The following is an 18,764-nucleotide window of genomic DNA, read 5'->3' as shown; positions in this document are numbered from 1 at the left end:
TCTTTCAGATTTCAGCTGCTGGATAAAGTCACTGACTATCTCCCAGCCTAAGACTGCTTGGATGCTGATTGACTCACAGTGTTTGCGTTGGATGATTCCATCCAAGGCCAGTCTATGTTGGAAGCAGAAACAACATGGGGTTGGGCGGGAGAGGCGGCTCTTCTGCTCCCTGGGTGTGGAGAGGTGGTGCAGGTGTGCCCGGGACTGGGGCTTGGTGTGGCAGGGTTGCCCACCAAGCAGTGTCAAATCCCATCAGTCCCGTGTCCCCCCCACCCCCATCCCCACCCCCAGCCAAGGGCCCAGGGAACAGATGGTGGGAGAGGTCCTGGCCTAAGGTTCCTATTCGCTCTCCTCAAAGGCAGTGGCCTCCGGGCAGCCCTGGGGGCTGGACCACCTTCCTCTGCCAGCCCAGCTGTGTTAACAGAAACAGGTTAGAAGACAGGGCTTGGCCAGAGAGACAGTTCTCCATGCTCACCTCCCCCACTTTTGCCCGCATTACTTTTCCTCCTTCCTGCTTCCCCTAACGACTGTCCTCTTCCCCTTCCAGTGGCCAGCTGTCACTGTTGAGACGCTCACCACCTCTTCCCATGGGACCCTCTCCCCAGATTCAGCATGTTTATCTGATTGGTGGCCCAAGTCGTTTTTCAGAGGCGTGGATTTTCACCTTTCCCCCTTGTGCCAGGATGTTGCTCTTTGGTCTATAGCTCTTTTTTCATTTCTTTTCTCTTCCCTTTATTCCTGCCCCTCTCTCATCCCCACAGGGATTAAAGCGACTTGATCTCCATCAAGGCTGGTATCATAGTCGTTGTGTTTCTAACATTCTGCCTGCAAGTGCCCTTGTACAGACCGCTGAGACATGAGCTTATGTGGGCAGTTTGTTCTTACCCGATGGCCAAAGAAATGGCCTGCTGGATTCTGTCTTCCAAGGTCATGGGACTAAAACTCTCTTTTTTAACAATATCTTTGCTGCCATTTACTAAATACTTACTGTGTCAGGCTCTATGCCAAGTATTTTACATGTATTTTCGTATTTAATCTTCATATCAACTTTACGAAGTAGGTAGCATTAGCCCTGTTTTATAGCTGGGGAAACTGAGGCATGGAGGGGTTAGTGACGTACCCAACTTTATTCTGCTAGAATATGCCGTTGCCAGGACTTGAGTCTCCTCTCAGTCTAGATCCTGCGCCTCAACCACAGGTGGGTACCTTTTAGGGCAGAATTGTCTTTAAGGGGCATATGGCAGTATCTGAAGACACTTTTTATTGTCACAGTTAGGAGAGTGCTTCCGGCATATAGTGGGAGGGAAGAGACTAGGGACACTGCTGAACATCTTCCAACTTACAGGACCAAGAATTTTCCGGCCCCGGATGTCACAGTGCTGAGGCTGAGAACCCCTGTTATAGATACAGCAGAGCGTTTGTGTTTAATAGTTAAGGGGTACCATCCAGGTGATGTTCCGAAAGTTTAATTATTTCAAGAAATATTCCTTGTTTGCATAGTTTAAAATATTTTTAAACTGCTCAACAGGGAGAAAATATCTATCTGTTTACAGGGAGAAAACATTTTATGAAATGCCTAACTTTTGAAAGGCACAGGATGTCCAACACCTCCTCTACCTCCGTTGTGATTTGGTTATTGGAACAGAGCATGCCTTTTGGATAATTAGGCCAGAGGGTTTTTCTTCGGTTGCCACTTCGAAGCTTCATCCGCGTAAATTCTCTGCTAGGTGTCAGCAGGATGTTTTAAAATCGGGTGTCCTAGCTTTGTTTGGGTCTCCTGAGTGGATGAGGCTCACGTGGCCCCACAAGCCACGTGCACAAAGCCCCACTGACCAGCCAGGAGAGGGCGCAGAGGCTGCGCAGGGCAAGCCGCGGAGTTTCTCGGCAGCCCGGGCTGTTTGCAGGGTCCTTGTGCAGCCTTAATCACAACCTTCTGCTTTCGTGTTCCCGTCATGTGCTCAACTCTTCTGCTCAACAGGCTTAGCCGAGAGTTCCCAGTTCGAGAAGTTTAAGGTCTTCCTGTTTGTCTGATACTTCTGGCAGCGAAACCGCGGACATCTGTGCATTGTCCGGCCCATTTCCTTCCCCCAGCCCCCTCCTCACGCCCCTAGCGGCCTCAAAGTGCTGTATTGTTCACATTCTTCCTCATCTTGACCTTGGGCTGCCTGTTGATTGTAAAGACTACTCAGATAAGGCACTCCTTGGGACTTCTTTTTCTTTTGATGAAATGCTTGGGGCCGGGAAATTCAGAATCTAGCTGAGATGCAACGCACAGCATTTTGAAGTGTATCTCACACGACTTTGAGACTGGCTGTAGCTCCTGCTCAGCCATCTCCTTTTCTCTTTTTAGGGCTGAGTATTTGTGTATTGCAGCGTGAAATGCCGCCGGCCGCTGGACTCTACGGACCACGCACCCCCCGCCCCATCTCCCTCCGCCTTGCCTTCCCAGACTGGACCGCGGGTGCCTAGTTCTTCCTTCCCCCTTGGCGAGCTCCTTGGGCCGTCTGGCAGTTTTCTCCTATCCCCAGGGTACATCCTGGTCCTCCTGCCCTCTGACTCCACACCGTCTCTCGGGAGATCTCATCCTTACCCCGGAAGACCCCAGGTTCCCCAGTGCCTGGTGTGTGTCCTCAGAGACCTCTGGTTTCCTCCACCCCAACTAAACTCATAAGGTTGCCCAGCGTGGCCCTCCTCCTATAGTCCTACTCCAGGGAATGGGAACATTCAAGTAGTTGTACAGAGATCTGGGAGTCATCCTTGACTCCTCTTCTCAACGGCCTCCACCACCAGCTAGTCTCAGTCTTACGGTCCCTCATTGACATTTCTTAATCCTGCCCCCTCCTCTGCGGTAGTTCCGGCCTTTTCCTTCCTGGCCTGGATCCCTGCAGGAGCTTCCTAACTGGCCTTCCTGGCCCTGCAGGTGTGCCCCTTTCGGAAACACTGGCAGCAATCTGCTGGATCTGGGGTCTGCTGCCCCTCTTTGGACAGACCTGGAGATCCCCAGGTCCTGGCACAGCCCATGTGCCGTGTGCAAGGCGTACGTGCAAACACAGTCAGAGCAGGTTTGTTCCTTTGGTTACTTCCCTGAACCTTACAGGTGTCCATGGAAATGATCAATAGAGAATCTGTAATAGGAATAGGAAAGAAGATGACAGCCCCAGAGACAGCCTCTCAGCTCACTCTGAGATGCTCTGGAGCAGCCTGGCTTTCAGCAGTTTTATATCTTGTCAGAATAAAGAACATCAAACAAGTCAAGGTTATGTTCCTTCAAGGTTTCAAAACAACAAGTTAGCAAGCATACAGAAAAGCGAGTCAGTATGGCCGTGGCACCTAGGAAGGGAACCTTATCATCGAAGGAGTACCAGCATTGACATCCCAGGGACGGAGGCATTTAATCATTATTTTTAACATGGACATTCTTTACTTCTGGTCACTGCATCCTTTTCTTTAATAATTAAATCAGAAGTGCAATGTATGTTTGATAGGCCACAAGCAGACTGTCTTAGCATAAAATGGGGTTAAGTGATGTATAAGCCAGAATGACTTCCCCATACCTCAGTATGTGAAAATTTCTTTCATCACAGGTATCCTAGAGACAAATTTTTTAAAACGCAAGTCTGATTTTGTCTCTTCTATGCTGAAAATATTGTAGGGGCTCCTCATCATAATGTCTAAAACACAGATCGAAATCCCAAACGTAAGCTATTCAGCCCCTCCCAGGATGGTGCCTGCTTCTCTTCCCACTGCATTCCTGCCCATGCCCCCGGCCCCACCTTCGAGCTAAGACCCTGATCTGAGCAGGCCCTGCACTTAGTGTTTGTTCTGGTGGCCCTCCTTGCCTCCAGGCAGCACAGAGCACCCCTCCTTACCACTTCCATGGCACCAGCTGCTCTGTGCAGGGCCCACCTGCTGACTTCCCTGTCACCCTACTAGCCTGTGACCCCTCTGAGGATGGGGAGTCGTCATTTTGGTATCTCAGCACTGGTTCCACACCAGGCACATGAATAGCCTTCAGAAGTCACTGTCAGTGGAATGTGAATGGTATGGATTTCACTATCAGAAATGAGATCACGTGGTTTCTGAGGAATGAACCCTACCAGCCAGGCTGCTTCAGTTTTGCTTTCTGTCTAAGGAAATTAGGGTCTCCTAGATACTAAATGTCTTACATAAGATGAAAACTTGTAGATTTCTCCATCACATCCATCAGAGCCCTCTTCCTTCCTCTCCTGAAAAGGTCCCACCTGGTTGGGAGCTAAGAGAGAATTTAGTGGGAAGGGACAGCTTGAAGAAAGGATTGCAGATTCCTTTCGAGGATCACACTTTGTACTCACAGACTCTTCCCCTACTGTGGTGATTAATTTTCCCCTGAGCCAAATTAATACATATTCAATCCAGGGCAGACTGCCTCTTTGAGTAATGAAGAGTCCTACCAGCACCATTCTTTTTAGGACCAGAGGATGCCATGTTCTGGAACAGAAGCAGAAGAGGGTGAAGCAGACCTGCCAGTGTTACCCCATCAGCCTTGATGTCAGGGGCATGTTTACCTCTCAGAACTGCCGAAACCCCATGTGGCCTAGGAGTTTCTTTCTTGGTCAAACTTGGATCGGAAAACCAGACACACTTAAAAGTTATCCTAATTCCTTGAAATTGTTACAGAAAGTTCACAAATAATCCTGTAAGTTCAAAAGGGAATCTGAATGGGTAAGGGGGCTGTTAAAACCTAAGGTTAATTTTCAGCCTTCTGTTTAAATTTCGTCATACTAAATAACCAGCAGATATGCCTGAATGAACAATCATTCACCCTTTCAGCTGTTGTTTCTACTTATACACACCAAGAAAACTTGAGGGGCATCAGCCACTCCTGTTTTGCTCAGAGCATAAGCACCATCCAGCCCTTCAGCTTTCTCTTCAGAAATGTTTTTACGCCACCATCCAGAGTGATCCGAAAGAAACAGAAAAACTCCAGGCCCCGCCCCCTTCTCCAACTGCAACTTTCCCATTTGAACTAAGGGTAGGATTCCTTCCCAGTTACTCTCTTCCTGATGGTTTCCTTGGAGTTCTCCCCGCTCTCGTGCTGCCCCACCCACCGGAGCGCACGGACTTCTCAGTGGCTCATCAGGCTCCTCTCGGCCTTGGTCTTTCTTAAATCTGTGTGTTTCCTGATTCCAACTATAATATCGGTTCCATGAGTGTCTTTGTGTCCCCTCCCCGCACCCTTCCATAACCCAGTGTGTCCTCCACACACCTCAGACTGTCAGACCTTGAACTAGATGTGAGCTTGCAGAGGGCACCTGCCTTGTCTTTCCACTTTAGAGCATCAGTTGCTCATTAGTCACCATGATAAACGAGGAGCACCCATGCATATGAATAGGAATTCTCCAGTTTGGGGAGACCGCAATATGTGACTCCTCTTTAAGTTTCCGTAGATGTTTAATGAGCATTATTTTCCAAGAAGGGTGAGGTTTAATGAGATAAGAACAGAGGAAAGATTCAGAAATCACATATTCTGGGCCCTGGGAAAAGTAAGAGCTATTTTTTTGCAGAATTGGTGCAGTTTCACCCGTTACCTCAGCAGTGCATTGCTTCTGTTCATTGAAGCCTCTGGGCCCTTGACTCCTCGGCAGGGGTGCAAGGTGTGTCTGTGTGTGCACAGCTCAGTCATCAGCTCATTCCCACCTACACGCAGTGGCCTCAGGAGGGCTGCACTTGTCTTCCTGCCCAAGTCGCAGAGGCCGAAACAGTTTAGCCCTTGCTTTTGTGAATGGCCATCTCCGTGAGAGCTTAGTCTGCAACACTGTTCAGGAAGTTAGGAGGAGTGACGCTGGGCATGTTTGTGAGTGCGGGTCTTCTCCCAGCCCATGCCTGCAGTTTAGGATGTGTGTGGTTGATGCCCGGTAATTCGTCTACCAGAACCTCCTACCCCTGGCCTTTGCTACCTGCAGTTATCATTGTAATCAGGTCAAATTGACCAAACCTTTGTAAAATACTGCCTTTGACAACATTGAGACCAAAATTTAAAAAAAAAAATTTTTTTTTAATTCGTCCATGATCTCACTGATAAGTACTGAGTAAAACTGAAAAATCTCTTTAAATTGGTGTCAACTCAGCAGCTTCACCACCAGGCTGTTGGGCTGGAGCGTTGAATTTTTAAACATCATTTGAATCATTTCAAATGACCGTAACAAAATAAGACACTTTATTAGATCATTAATAAGGATATTTATCAGAAATAAGTGGTCCTGGATGGATGCAAATCAGCCTTCTGGGGCCATTTATAACTGATGAGAGAATTGCACTGCTTAACTTTAATAATTCACCAAGGAACAGAGAATAAACAGCAGCAAACATTAATTTTATTGGACAATTTCATATGGTTTATGTTTTGAAATAAAAGGGATATGACTTAACTCCTGCCTGAAACTAAAGCATGTAAAAAGGAATCGCTCATGTTGTATTGCTGGCTTCTCTAACTGGAGAACCAGTATTCAGATGCATTTGTTAATCAGCTGGCATCCTTCTTGAAATACGTAAGATACCAAAATATAAACGCTTTAAAAAATGATCAAAACTTTGTATTCTATCATATGCTCTGTCATGTGGCAATGGAATTTTTCACAGGCAAGCATTTTACTTGTCTAGAACAGAAGCCAACGTATGTAAGAAAGGGAGGACCCTTTTTACGACCGTGGATTTTCATAACCAAGTAAGGCTTCTTTAATTGCAGGGCCCATCTCTGAAGCTAAGGACAGAGGGGGCCTCATTTTTAGCTGTTAGCCCAAAGACTGGAGTGGGGACTGCTCTGCTGGTTTTCCAAGAATGAAGGACACTCTGGACCTGGAAATGAAAGGATAGAGGTAGGTTCTCCCTCCCCAGAAAAAAAAAAGATGTTGAGAAGAGGGAGCCAGTCCAGCCTGCGCCCTTTGACCATGGCCCTTGGACAGCCCCCTGTGCTCAGAGGAGACCTTCTCTTGTGCCTCTACACTTGTATTCCTCATAACCTACAGGGTGTTCCCCCTTCCCATCCAACCAGAGATGCAGGACTTGGAGAGCCATCTGTTCCAGCAGGAGCCCTGGTCTGGGAGAAAGTGATGAAGGGTGGTCATGTGGTTGAAATGACTGTGTTTGGGAGCTGAAAGTGATGGTGACAGTGGTGACTGGCAGGTCTGACCACTTGCTTCATGCTGAGACCCTGAAGTCAGAGCAGCTGAAGGAACTGTGTCTGGTCACCTGCCGTTAGCCAAGAGCCTAGGCCAGAGCCCATGTTTTGCCTGCTTCCTGTCTAGTGTTTTGTTCCCAACTATGACTTTGCCATTTGATAAAAAATTTCAGTCTACAGTTACTGATACTAGAACGTAATTTTTTTTGTGACCACATGGAGATAACCTTCCTAGAGCAGAAAAATAAATGTTAACCAATACGATAGTAGTAATGATTCCTACCACCTACTGAGTACTTAAAATTATACCTTGCTTTACACCCACGGGAGTTTGTCATCCTTGTACCCCCCTCTGAGGTAGATACTTCTGTCACCTGCATCCTTGTCCAAAGACACAGAGCTAGTTAAAGGGACAGCCAGGGTGATAGCATTGAAATAGGTATTTTGTATCCTTTTGCATTTGTTTTTGTCCTTTCTGCTGTACAACTTCCATGGAGAAACTTGGTATTTGAGGGTAAGGCTGATTACCCATGTGACAGGCGGACCCAAGAACAGGAAGGTCTAAAAGGGGAAAGGAATGCTGGTGGCGTGACTGCAGGAGTGGCCATGTCCATGTGGGGCCTGTGGAGGCTGGATCCTGCCCCCGAGAGTGTAGCCCACCTGCTTGGAGTACTTACTGACCACCAAGCACTGTTCCAAGCTTGTTGCTTACTTGAACTTAGTGGGTCTTTGCAACAAGCCTATGTGGTAGGTTCTGTTAGTGCCCCATTTTACAGACACAGGAACTGAGGTACAGCGGCACATCTGAGCTCAAGGTTACCGCCCGGAAAGTGGTAGAACCAGGATTCACATGTCAATGGTGGCTCCAGACTGACTCATTCCCCGAGGCTGCCTTTCTGGATGAGCTCATTGACTGGGAGGGTGGGGCAGTGGGTTTTGTAGCAACCTTGAAAGGATGGCTGTTGAGCCCACCCTCATCCTATGTGTGAGCCTGAGAGACTGTCCCCAAAACTTTGTCCTGCCCACATTTTATGCCAGGATCTGGATCGATCAGCCACCCTATTCATGGAGGGTTGGCACATGGGACATGGAGAAAGGGACTTTCTCTGTCATGTGTGGGTGTCTCAGCATGAGGCCCGAGGTCATCAGAGCTGTGGGAAATGTCTGCTGTGATGAAATCTGTTAATTCCAACCACCTCAGAGAAATCTGTGTCAGCATCCCAGGGGTGCTCCTTTTTATTACCTCACCAAAGTATAGTCCGTTTTTTCCCTGCGCTGTCTACCCCCGGCTCCCCTGCTGAGCACTATTCTGTTTCTCTCACAGGAAAGAATTCAAGAGCGAGGCATATGTAGTCAAGTGAAGGTAAGTTTATTTAGAGATATACACTCCATAGACAGAGTGCAGACCATCTCAAAGGCGAGAGAGGGAGTGACCACGAGGTACGGGATGGTTAGTTTTTATGGGCTTAGTAATTTCATGTTAACAAGTAAGAGGATTAGTCCAACTATGTTGGAAGGGACGGGGATTTCCAGGAGTTGGGCCCTGCCCACTTTTGGCCTTGTGAGGTCACCTAGGACCTGTCATGGCGCCTGTGGGTGAGCATGAGGCTCCAGGTCTACTGGAAGTCAGATCTTCCGCCGTCTTGGTTGTAACCAGTCTGTCCCGTCCTCAACTGCTGTGTCAGTCCTTCAGTGCTCGTGCCCCGCCCCCTTCCCTCCGGTCTCAGGGGCAGGAGCCCATGGCTCTGACACGTGCATCGGGCTTTCTCTTTGCCCACCTTGTGTAGCAGCCCTTACAGGTGAGATGCTGGGGAACATGGGGTTGGGGTGTCTCTTCTTAGGGATGGGGACCTAAAGCCATCTGTGTTCCCAGCCTTGCCAGCACTTGGCTTTTGTTTTAAGTGCCTTGGTCTTCTGACACATACTCTCTTCTTCTGAGTTCATCTCCGTTTATGAGGCCTTGCTGTTCATAGAAGCTGTAACAATAAGCCCCTGTTCCCGGAAAGGGAGTGCTGGGTCCTGTGAACAAGTGCGAGGGTTCAGACCTCAGAATGGGGTTTTTCTCTCTGACCAGCTTGAAGTGTGCATCTGTGCCGACTTGGTCCAGGCTGCAGTGAGGAAGGCTCACTGGTCTCCTCCCGCGGGTACGTTCCTGCGCCGTCGTTAGGCCGGGTCAGTACTGGGGCCAAGGCCTTGCCTGCGTTTAAGGTCGGTGTTGTGTGCACGTACCCGAAGCTGCCGGCAGCTGTGTGTTGAACTTGCTTTTCCTAGAAGAGTGTGCATTAAGCTCATTTGTTTTCAAAACACATTTTGAATCCTAAATATCTGGGGAATTCCTCTAGTTAATAAATGAAGGAAGCGTAAACCTGTCTACAGCTTTGAGTTTGGCATTCTTGTTAGGGTTGAAAAATGCTGGGTAGCTTGATCTCTGGCTGTGAAATCACCGACGTGGACGGTGTTTAATGAACTTGGCATGGATGCAGTGTGCAAATCTGTCTTGCTGATATTTTAGATGTTAAAAAAATCTGACATTACGAATGTGTATATGTGTGTGTGTGTGTGTGTGTGTGTTTCTGTGCATTCCTGTTCATACAGTAGTTCCTGGGTTTTAAATATTATAAATAAGGCACTAGAGATGGGAGATTTTTGATATATAAACAGAATTATAAAGAGCCATGTTTGTGAACACTCACTAGTACGTTTTGTTCTTCATTTCTTGTGTGTTCAATACATAAAGCCATAGCCCCTTTCCAGATCCTTCTCCAGGCTCGCTGGCTTTCAAGAAGTATGTACGGTGGACACAGACAGGGCAGTGCAGACCTTAAGGCTGCAGGTCATCCCTTTCATTGTGAAAAGCCAGCATCAGTGTAAGTGAAGTAATAAAAAACAGTGAGTTTGAATATTTTAGTGATGCACTTAGAAACATGAACACAGCTTACAATAGACTTTGTTCCTTGAAATCATTCAAACACTTTTTGAAATTCTGCTACTGCTTAGCAATGTTTGTTAGAGACAGAAGTGACCTCAGTGAGAATATAGAAGGTTTAAAAAAAAAAAAGTGAGCAATGACTAGCATTGTCTTGGTCCCTGGGTAAATCCCAAATTTGGTCTTGGCTTTTAAGGATATGGATTGTCTTACATCGTTAGACTCAGTTCACTGATAATATCGTTTAGTGGGGTAATTAAAAATGTGTCACTCTGCTGGGAGCTTTGTCGGCACAGCCTGTGGCCACTGAGAGCTTTGTGATGTGCGTGGGCTGTTTGTTTTGATGGGGTCCTGGGTGAAGGTCGCTGCTGCTGTGAGCTGCTCCTGCCCTCTGCCCTCTGGGAAGTTCCTGGGTTGGAGTTTGGGCTGGCACCCCTCTCTGAGTCACACAGCTGGCCTGTCCCCTGGGCCATGTTGGGATGAGGTTTCCACCACACTTGTGTTCACACCCGTCTCCTCCTCAATGGCCGCTTGGAGACTTGGCACCGAGGCTCAGCTTGAACATTAACTGCTCCCGTAGCACTAATGGGTCAGGTTTTCAGGGCCAGTGGAGGTGCAAGGGGAGAAAATCTTGTTTGCCATTCTTTAACTCCCTGTGATTGTTTCCAGATTAACATTTTTGTCTAATATTAGTCACAGAGTTTATAAGATGATACCATACTGCAGTTTTATATATATGTATGTATTTATAATAGGCATGGTTTAAAACGAGCTGATACCTAACTTAACTTTATTTTTAAAGTGACAAGTGTTCTCATGAGCTGATGAAGCTCTTCCTTATAGAAGCCACCGGTTTTCACCCTAACACTCCGCATGTTGTTCTTCGTCTCTGAAATGACTGCATTCCTAGAGGGAATATTCGGATTCTCATGGTGGAGATGGCCTGAAAACAGTTCTCGTGTGCTCATGGCTGTTTGTCTGCCTGTGACTTGCCCCTTCCACCTCGTGCCCTGGTGGCTCAGCTCTCCCTCTCTCGCTGCGTTGACTTCCCTGCAGCTGGGGCTGATCAGGGCCTCGGTCATCCTCATTGCCCTCCTCTATGGTCTCTTGCCCCATCGGTGCGTGGCTACCCTCCCTGCAGCCCTGTGGGCCCCATTCCTTAGGAAGACCTGGCCTGACACAGGTTGGAGACTGGCCTCTGGGCAGCCCCGCACGTTTGTCCTGGGCCAACGCCTTGTCCCAGCTGGTCCTCGAGGTGTCTCCTGAGCTGCAGGTCTGGCCAAGCCTCCCCTCAGGCAGAGCTCAGAGCTCTCTTCTTGTGCTTGTGAGAAGCACACCTCCTAGTGGTGGTGGCACCAGGTGACTGGAGGTGCCCCAGGATGGAAGAAATTGATGCAGATGAGGAAGGCCGCGCCAGCTCCGAGTGGTCAGGACTCTGTGGCTAGGAGACCTCGGAGAAGCGCCTGATGTGGGAAGTGATCCTTCTGGCTGTTGCTCTCAGAGTCACTTCTGTTGTCCTCATTTACTCAATAGGGACTTTTTCTTCTTTCTTAGTACTTTCATTCGCTAACCCTAAAATAAGCACATTAAGAGAGTAAACTTTTTCGTAGCAGCTTACCACAGTGAACTGCACAGTGAATGCTTCTGAGATGGTTGCCAAGCTTTAACGTGTCTCACTAGATGCCTTTGATTGTTGTTTAATTTCGGAGTTCTTTGCCGTGTATGTGGTCGGGGATGGCGGAATCGAATGTGACCCGACATCAGAGACAGACAGGATGGACAGGCGCTGGCTCTGCCGGAGCTCAGCCCTCAGAGGAGGCTGGGCTGTTCTGTGGCCCTAACATCTCAGCAGTGCGGTGACCAAGCTTTGGTTTCCCACCCGCACTGCGTGTCTGTCAAGGGTCAGCTGTGCCTCTGCTTCATGTTGTCAGGACCCAGCCCGATGGAGAGGTCTCTGCCTGGGATTTCTGATTTCATGGGAGAGGTGAGAAAGCTGGACAGCAAAGCACCAGCTCGTGAGCTCTTCTTACCAGGAGTGGCACTTGTCACTTCTGCCTGCTGGATTGGCTGGACAAGTCCCCTGGTCAGGCCTGATGTCATCGGGTAGAAAAATACCGTCTTCCTCCAGGAAGCGACAGACTATGTGAAGGAATAATGTAGTCTTTCTCAGGAGCTTGCCCGGAAGCTTCAGTCAGGAAGGGACTCTCGTGCTAGTTGATTCTTGCGCTCACTTGGTGTTTTACGGGTTTGTGTGAGAGGCTCAGAAATAACAGATGGCATAATCCTCTGCATTTATCGAATTTGGTCATCCTTAAGCTGTTGGAAGGGAACCTGGCTGATGGGCTCGTATCTTGTGAACAAGCAACGATTCTTTCTGCCTCTCCAAACAAGGGACTGGAGAGCTTGCAGTTGCTGTAAGAATGAACATCCGTGCTCCCCGGTAAGGGGGAGGCTGCCCAGCTGTCCACTGAGACGAGCCAGAAGCGCATCCTCTGAGGGTGATTTATTCTCAGAGTTGAGTCACTTAAACAGAGAGCATTTGGAGTCTCCCCTCTGTGACACCAGGGAGTTCACAAAGAAAGAAAAGCTTGAGGTTTAAGTTTTTTTTTAAGTTCTCTGCTTTCCACCCTTTGTTACTCTTGTCCATTAAAACTCTCTGCTTTCTTACTGATTCTAAAAATATTAGTGAGGCTCACTTAAAGACTTCTGTTTTGCCAGAATTCATTACGAATCTGAAAACTACCTTTTGTTTAAAAGGTAGCATTAACAGGCAGCTCCTTTGTGAATCAACTATGCTGCATTGAAAGAAAGAAGAAGAAAAAAAGGCAGCTCTTGAAGCTCAAGTTCTACTTCCATTTAAAAAACCAAGAACCATTGACCCCACAGTGCGTACAGGGCATAAGCACGTGGCCCCCGGCCAATAGGCTCTGTGCTGCATCACACGTTAGCATCTCCCATACAAGCTGGTTTCTCAGTCCCTCCTGTTGGACAAAAACAGAAAGACACATAAAGAAAGACTTACTCCTTAAGATTTTTAGATCATGACATTCATAAAAGGGAAAAAAAGGTTATAAATAGGTAAGTGGGGTTGAGAATTCTTTAAAAAATGAATCATTCGGGAAATATGGCCGGACAAGTGAACCTGCTCTCTCTGGCTGCTGATGCTTCCAGACAGAGTGTACAAATGACCCCTCTAGAAATGGGTGCTCGGAAAGCAGGCTAATTGGGTAGAGAGGAATTGGAGTGGGCATTGAAGAAGAAATATATGACTGACCAGGACTGGTGAGTTAGAAAACAAACTTGACAGTGAGCACAAGTTCACTGGGTGCTCCAGACCCGAGAGAACGAGGCTCGTTGAGATGTTTTGGAGAGGGGAGCCCCTGCTTCTCTGGAGGGGCCACCAGGCAGCTGAAGTTACCACTAGGTTCAACAGGAGAGGAGCATCTTGCAGAGGTGGGGGGGCCATGCTGGGGTCAGGTAATAACCAGGATGCCTGAAATGACTGAGGTCTGCTTGATAAGTTCCTCGAGGTTCCCTCACGTTTCCACTGGCCAGGCCAGCTCAGAAGGAGGAGAATTGGAGAGAATGAAGGCCACGTGGCCAAACTTGCATTTTCTGTGAGCCCTGTTTTGCCATTTGTAGGATAGAGATTACTCAAAACAAAAGCTGACTGGTGTGTGGTCCAAAGAAACTGTGGGGAAGCCCTATGAGAGGCAAGGTCAAGGTTCTGTCTGTTCTGACGAGTTGGATTCCACATTCTGTCAGCCTGCCATCTTGGACATACAGATTAGCATGGACCTTAAAAAAAATATCGGAAAAACAACTAAAAATAGACCTAATTTAGTAAATTCCGTGCTTGTCCATCCAGATTATAGAACATGACTCCCTCATTAGAGCAGACTTTTTATAAAATGTGAAGGTTTCAGAGCTCTGTATTGGGCTGCACTTACAAATGTAAAAAAGCGCAGGAAGCCTCCAGCACCACTGACCGGCTCTATCCTGGGAGCTGCCTGTGTTAGCAGCATCCTTGGCCTCTACCCACCAGGTACCAGTGGCACCCCTCCTACCCCAAGCTGTGGCAACCACAAATGTCTTCAGACATTGCCAAGTATCCCCTGCAAGGGGGGAAGGGGCAAAATTACTCCCGCTGAGAACCGCAGCATGAGAGTTTGTGCATAGAGATGGGAGGGAGGGGAGGAGAGGGGTTTATCTCTGAGGAAAAGATGTTGGCGATGAGCAGGAGGTGTTGAGCATGTTGAGACCATAACTTGAAGGACAGTATAATTATTAGTGCATTTGGACCCTCTTCTTAAATAGAGTCAAGATGTCTGCATTTCCATAGTCAGGGTATTTTAGGGGGTGGCCAGGGCAAATGAGAGTTTGCAGAACCTCCTTAGGCAGCTGATTTTTTAAAAAAGATCACTCAGGGTTCTGAGCTGTTCACGCCAGTACTGTCTCTTCAGTTCTAACACTGCTTGGTGCTCTGAAGAGGAGGTCCCAATGGGTGGGGAGCCCCTCGTGCCGGACGAGGATTACTGGACAACATGCAAGCCGGTGGGAGCTGGGTGGGGATGGTTGGTTTCCCTGCAGAATCACTCGTCCCTGTGAGCTGTGCTGAGGACAGGTGGTCTGGCTCTGTCCTTGTGAGCTGGACCACACACCTCCCCAACCCCCAGCACCAAGGAACTGCTCGGTGCAAGCTGATCTCAGCCAGTGTGGGACCTCCTCCCAGCTGACTCTCAGAATTCAGTGTGTAAAGAATCTCCTGGGGGCTTGTTAAAAATGCAGTTTCTGGCAACACCTCCAGCAAGTTTGGTGCAGTGTGTGGGAACCAGGAATGTGCACTTTTGAAACAGGTGGCTGACATCCCCCTCTAGTAGATGGGGGGGGGGTGTCCAGGGACCACACTCTAAGAAGCAGCACTCTAGAGGGTCTTTCCAGCTTTCGGAAGGCTAAAGCACATAAATTCCACTTTCCTAATCCACTTCTCCTTCCAGAAGACACTGGGATGGAGGCCGTGTTGCTGAACCTTTGTGGGACTTGTGTATCTGAGGGAAGTGGTAATAATGAACATGGATGTTGGCCAAGGAACTCCCAGTGACGTGGGGGCAAAATGCAGTCTGCGCCAAAGTGTATCGATTACTTAGGCCACGTGGGTCAGTGCAGTAAATTTATTATTAATCATAGGAGTTAATATTTTTTAGTACTTACTGAACCACAAGTACTGTGTTGAGCTAATCATATGATAATGATTAAAAGCTAATGTCTGTTGAGCGCAATAAAGTAGAAACGGATTTGATTATTTTACGTAAACTTTCCCCTCGAATCTTCACGGCAGCCTTGTGAGGAAGATGCCGATAGCCTCATTGTGCAGATGAGGGAACTGAGGCTGGCAGAAGTTAAATATAGATACCCTGTTCAAGGACATGCAGCTGATTTGATCCCACCTGTTTACAAAGCTCTTAAAACAGTGCTGTCCCAAATTGCTTCGCACATGGTGTTGCCCGGTGCCTAACGCCCCCTCCAAGCAGGGGCGCGGTGATGGCGGGCAGAGCGCAAGGCCTGAGAGAAGCGTCCGGGAGCCAGGGCTGACCCTCCTGAAAGGGGGGCTGTCCTCCTCGCCACAGCCTGCGCTTTCTTGCTTCAAGTTGGACCTCCCCAGAAGAGCTGTGTTTCTTTAAAATTCTTTCTCCCTCCCTGACTCCACAGATCTTTCTCTGTTTTCATAAGTTATACATGAAATATGGTTCTATTTCAAAGAAATACAGCAAACATTTCTTGGAAGTGAAATTTCTTTGATGAATCGTTCCTTCAGCTTCCAGGATGGCATCTTGCAGGACAGGGCTTCTCAACTGGGGCATCAGAAGCCCCCTGACGAGCTCTTTAAACAGTAGTGTCCTGCCCAGACCAACCTTCTGCCCACTTCCTCAGCCAAATTTGGATTCTTTAGGACTGGAGGGAACAGGACAGGCTTGTTCTGTCTGTTTGTTTTTGTCCTTGTCTTTCTTTTTCTGTGCACACACACACACACACACATGTGCCTGTGTGTATGTACGTGTAAAATTACTCTGATTCTGAGGTGCAGCCTCAATCATATTCCAGCTGTGATTCAGTAGGAATTACACGGCATTACCTACAAAGGATTCTCACCAAAAATGTTTATGCTGCATCTAAACTAGCCTTTAGATTTAACCTCCAGTTTCTCTATAATAGGATAGAGAACGAGTTTAAATGGCACCATGAGGAAATAGACAGATCAGATCGTTGGGTATCCTGTAAGACCACTGGTCTGGCGTCTTCAAAGAAAGTCAATGTCAAGGGGAAAAAATACGGGCAGGGCAGGGTAGGATTGGAAGGACTATTTTTGACTAAAAGAGACTAAAGACACATAACTAAATGCAATGCATGGGCCTTGGTTGAGTCATGTTTTTAAAAAGACAGCTATAAAACTTGGGGCAGGGTAGGGAAATCTGAGTGTGGACTGGGCTTTGGATATAAGGGAATTATTGTCAGTTTTCTTGGGTGTGTTAATTTTATTGTGGCGATGTAGGAGAATGTCCTCATTTTCAGGAGGTGTATGCAAACTATTTAGGGGTGAAATGTCGACATCTGTGACTCATTTTCAAACGGCCCAGAAAAGAAGTCTGAGCGTGAGTGTGATGGTTGTGAGTAGATGGATGGAACAGGCACGGCAACATGTTAAGCCACGTTCAGCCTGGGCATTCAGTCTATTCTCTCCACCTCGTATCTGTGCTTGCAGATGTTCATAATGAAGCTGAAAAACAGAACCACAGTGAGGGAGGAGGTGACAGTCCTCAAAACTTGGTTTGCATGGCCTCATTCTCGGGCTCTGCTGCTGCTGTAAGGGAGAGTGTGGGCTTTTGGTGCAGCTTAGATTGAAGTCGGTTCCGTCTGCCTCCGCCTTTCTAGAAGACTTGAACTTTGCACCCAGGTTTCTGTTCCAGTAAGCTCCTAGCCATCTGGCCCTGGGCGGTTCTGCCTCATGTGCATTTTCTTCCCTTCTCACTGACAGCAGGAAGCAGTCAAGAGAAGGACCCTGTGATGGAAGTTGCAAGCCCCGTTCAGCTCTGCTCACACCTCCCCCGTCTTTTCAGCGTTAGGGCTCTGTGGAGAACCGTGTATGAGGACCCCCATGGACCCCGAATGTATCAGTCCTCCTGTACTCTGACTATGGTCTTCCTCTAGGTTTCTGCAGGAGTCCCTAAGAGGCTTTACTCTGTGGACCTTTGTGACAATCATAGCATCGTTTTCTGAAAGTCAGAGGCTGTCCAGATTATCCACAACTGTCAAGGATGTGGTAGTAAAGCCAGGTATCTTGGAGCAGAAATGTATTTAGTGGAGAGAAGAGGGCCTGGTCTTATGTGATCTCTGGAGAAGCAGGAATTACAGTGAACAGCAGTGGAAGCAGTGCCGAGGAGCTCGGAGCTGAATCCCTGGGTGAACGCGATCTGTGCCGAGGCTCTCTTTCCCCTTTGATGTGGATGCAACCTCAGCAGGTGCCTTTCCCTGCGTATGTGACATGGCCAAACTGGGGTGTTGTACAGACCACAGAGCACTGATAGAAGCCCCTTGCTGCATTTCTAGATTTTCCCCTGTCCCACCGACCCACGGACGCTTCTTGGATCTTCAGGAAAGTCAGCTTTTGTCATTCAGCCTTGCATATCGTGGTGATTCCTCTTCTAGTACTAATAGGCAGACTTGCTGGTGAGACCAAAGCATCGTAGCTCCCTGTTCCAAACAAAAGAATGAAGGCCTCATTGCAGCCACCCTGGTGTGGATGGGAGAATTTGGTGCCGTTTTGGGGGGATTGTTTTAGCACAGGTGGACAGGGAACTTTATCTTCTAAATTTAAGCACGTGGGTCCCTAAATAATCCTGCCTTAAATTTGGCGTGGACCACTTGGCTAATCCTGAATGTGGCATCTTTCCTTCTCCAAAAGTTTCACATCCTTTCTCTTCGGAGATTGCAGCCTAATTTTATCCCTGACTCAGAGCTGAGCTGGCTGACCAGGACAGTAGACACTTGGCACACTCATTAAGATCCAGTAGAGGGGCAGGAATCCAGATCAGCTCGGTACATCAGTAACTTGGCTTTCTAATCAAATTGGAAGATTTTGTAGAGCCTCATTTTCTCCTAACAAGCGGGCTCTCCACCGGTGGATTGAAAGTGTCTGTGAGTCTGGTGAGTGGGCACAGCTTCTGGGTTGGGGGTGTGGGTCCTCCTCGGAGTCATCCTGGCTTGTTTTGTTGTTCTCATTCAGAATGACGGCTTTCCTTATAAACCGTCTCCTCCAAAGCTCTTTTATATCAGTAACTTTCAACTCAAAAGGCATTTCTATTTGGTAATACTGAGGTGGGGCGCAGTGAGAACGAGTGAGTGGGAGTAGGTTATGCTTCTGGCCTAACACTAATTTATTTTCCCCAGCTGAGCTTGTCAGCTGTGCTAGGATGTAGGCAAATAGGATGTAAGACCAGGACCTCACCCTCAAAGCCCACCAGGGAAGCTTAGACACCAGTGACCTCATCCCTCTCTAACTAGTCTCTGCTTAACCTTTCTCTGCTTCTTAATGGCCAGGTTTCTGTTACCCACCGAGCACTTCCGTGGGTCAAACCGTTGTCTGACCAGGGTCACCCACGTTAGGGGAAAAGCTTCTAAGAGAAA

The 18,764-nt window shown here is 48.0% G+C and overlaps 1 protein-coding gene across 5 annotated transcripts in view; it reads left to right on the top strand.

The window, feature by feature from the left end:
• The window catches only part of LHFPL2 (LHFPL tetraspan subfamily member 2), a 153,289-nt gene that overhangs the window by 109,607 nt on the left and 24,918 nt on the right, over positions 1-18,764 (top strand). Inside the window, exons 4-5 of one of the 5 annotated variants that reach the window (XM_031447047.2) lie at positions 6,725-6,854; positions 8,481-8,519. The exons of 3 other annotated variants lie outside the window; for them this stretch is intronic. The gene's annotated coding sequence lies outside the window, so the exon portion shown is untranslated. Of the gene's footprint in view, positions 1-6,724; positions 6,855-8,480; positions 8,520-16,939; positions 18,285-18,764 lie in introns of those variants that run through there. One more of the 5 variants, XM_031447051.2, reaches the window with a different exon arrangement.

The sequence above is a fragment of the Camelus dromedarius genome, chromosome 3 (assembly GCF_036321535.1).
Source record: "Camelus dromedarius isolate mCamDro1 chromosome 3, mCamDro1.pat, whole genome shotgun sequence".
NCBI classification, from domain to species: domain Eukaryota; kingdom Metazoa; phylum Chordata; class Mammalia; order Artiodactyla; family Camelidae; genus Camelus; species Camelus dromedarius.
Note: the sequence above shows the minus strand (reverse complement) of the source record. Positions and strands in the feature narration are given on the sequence as shown.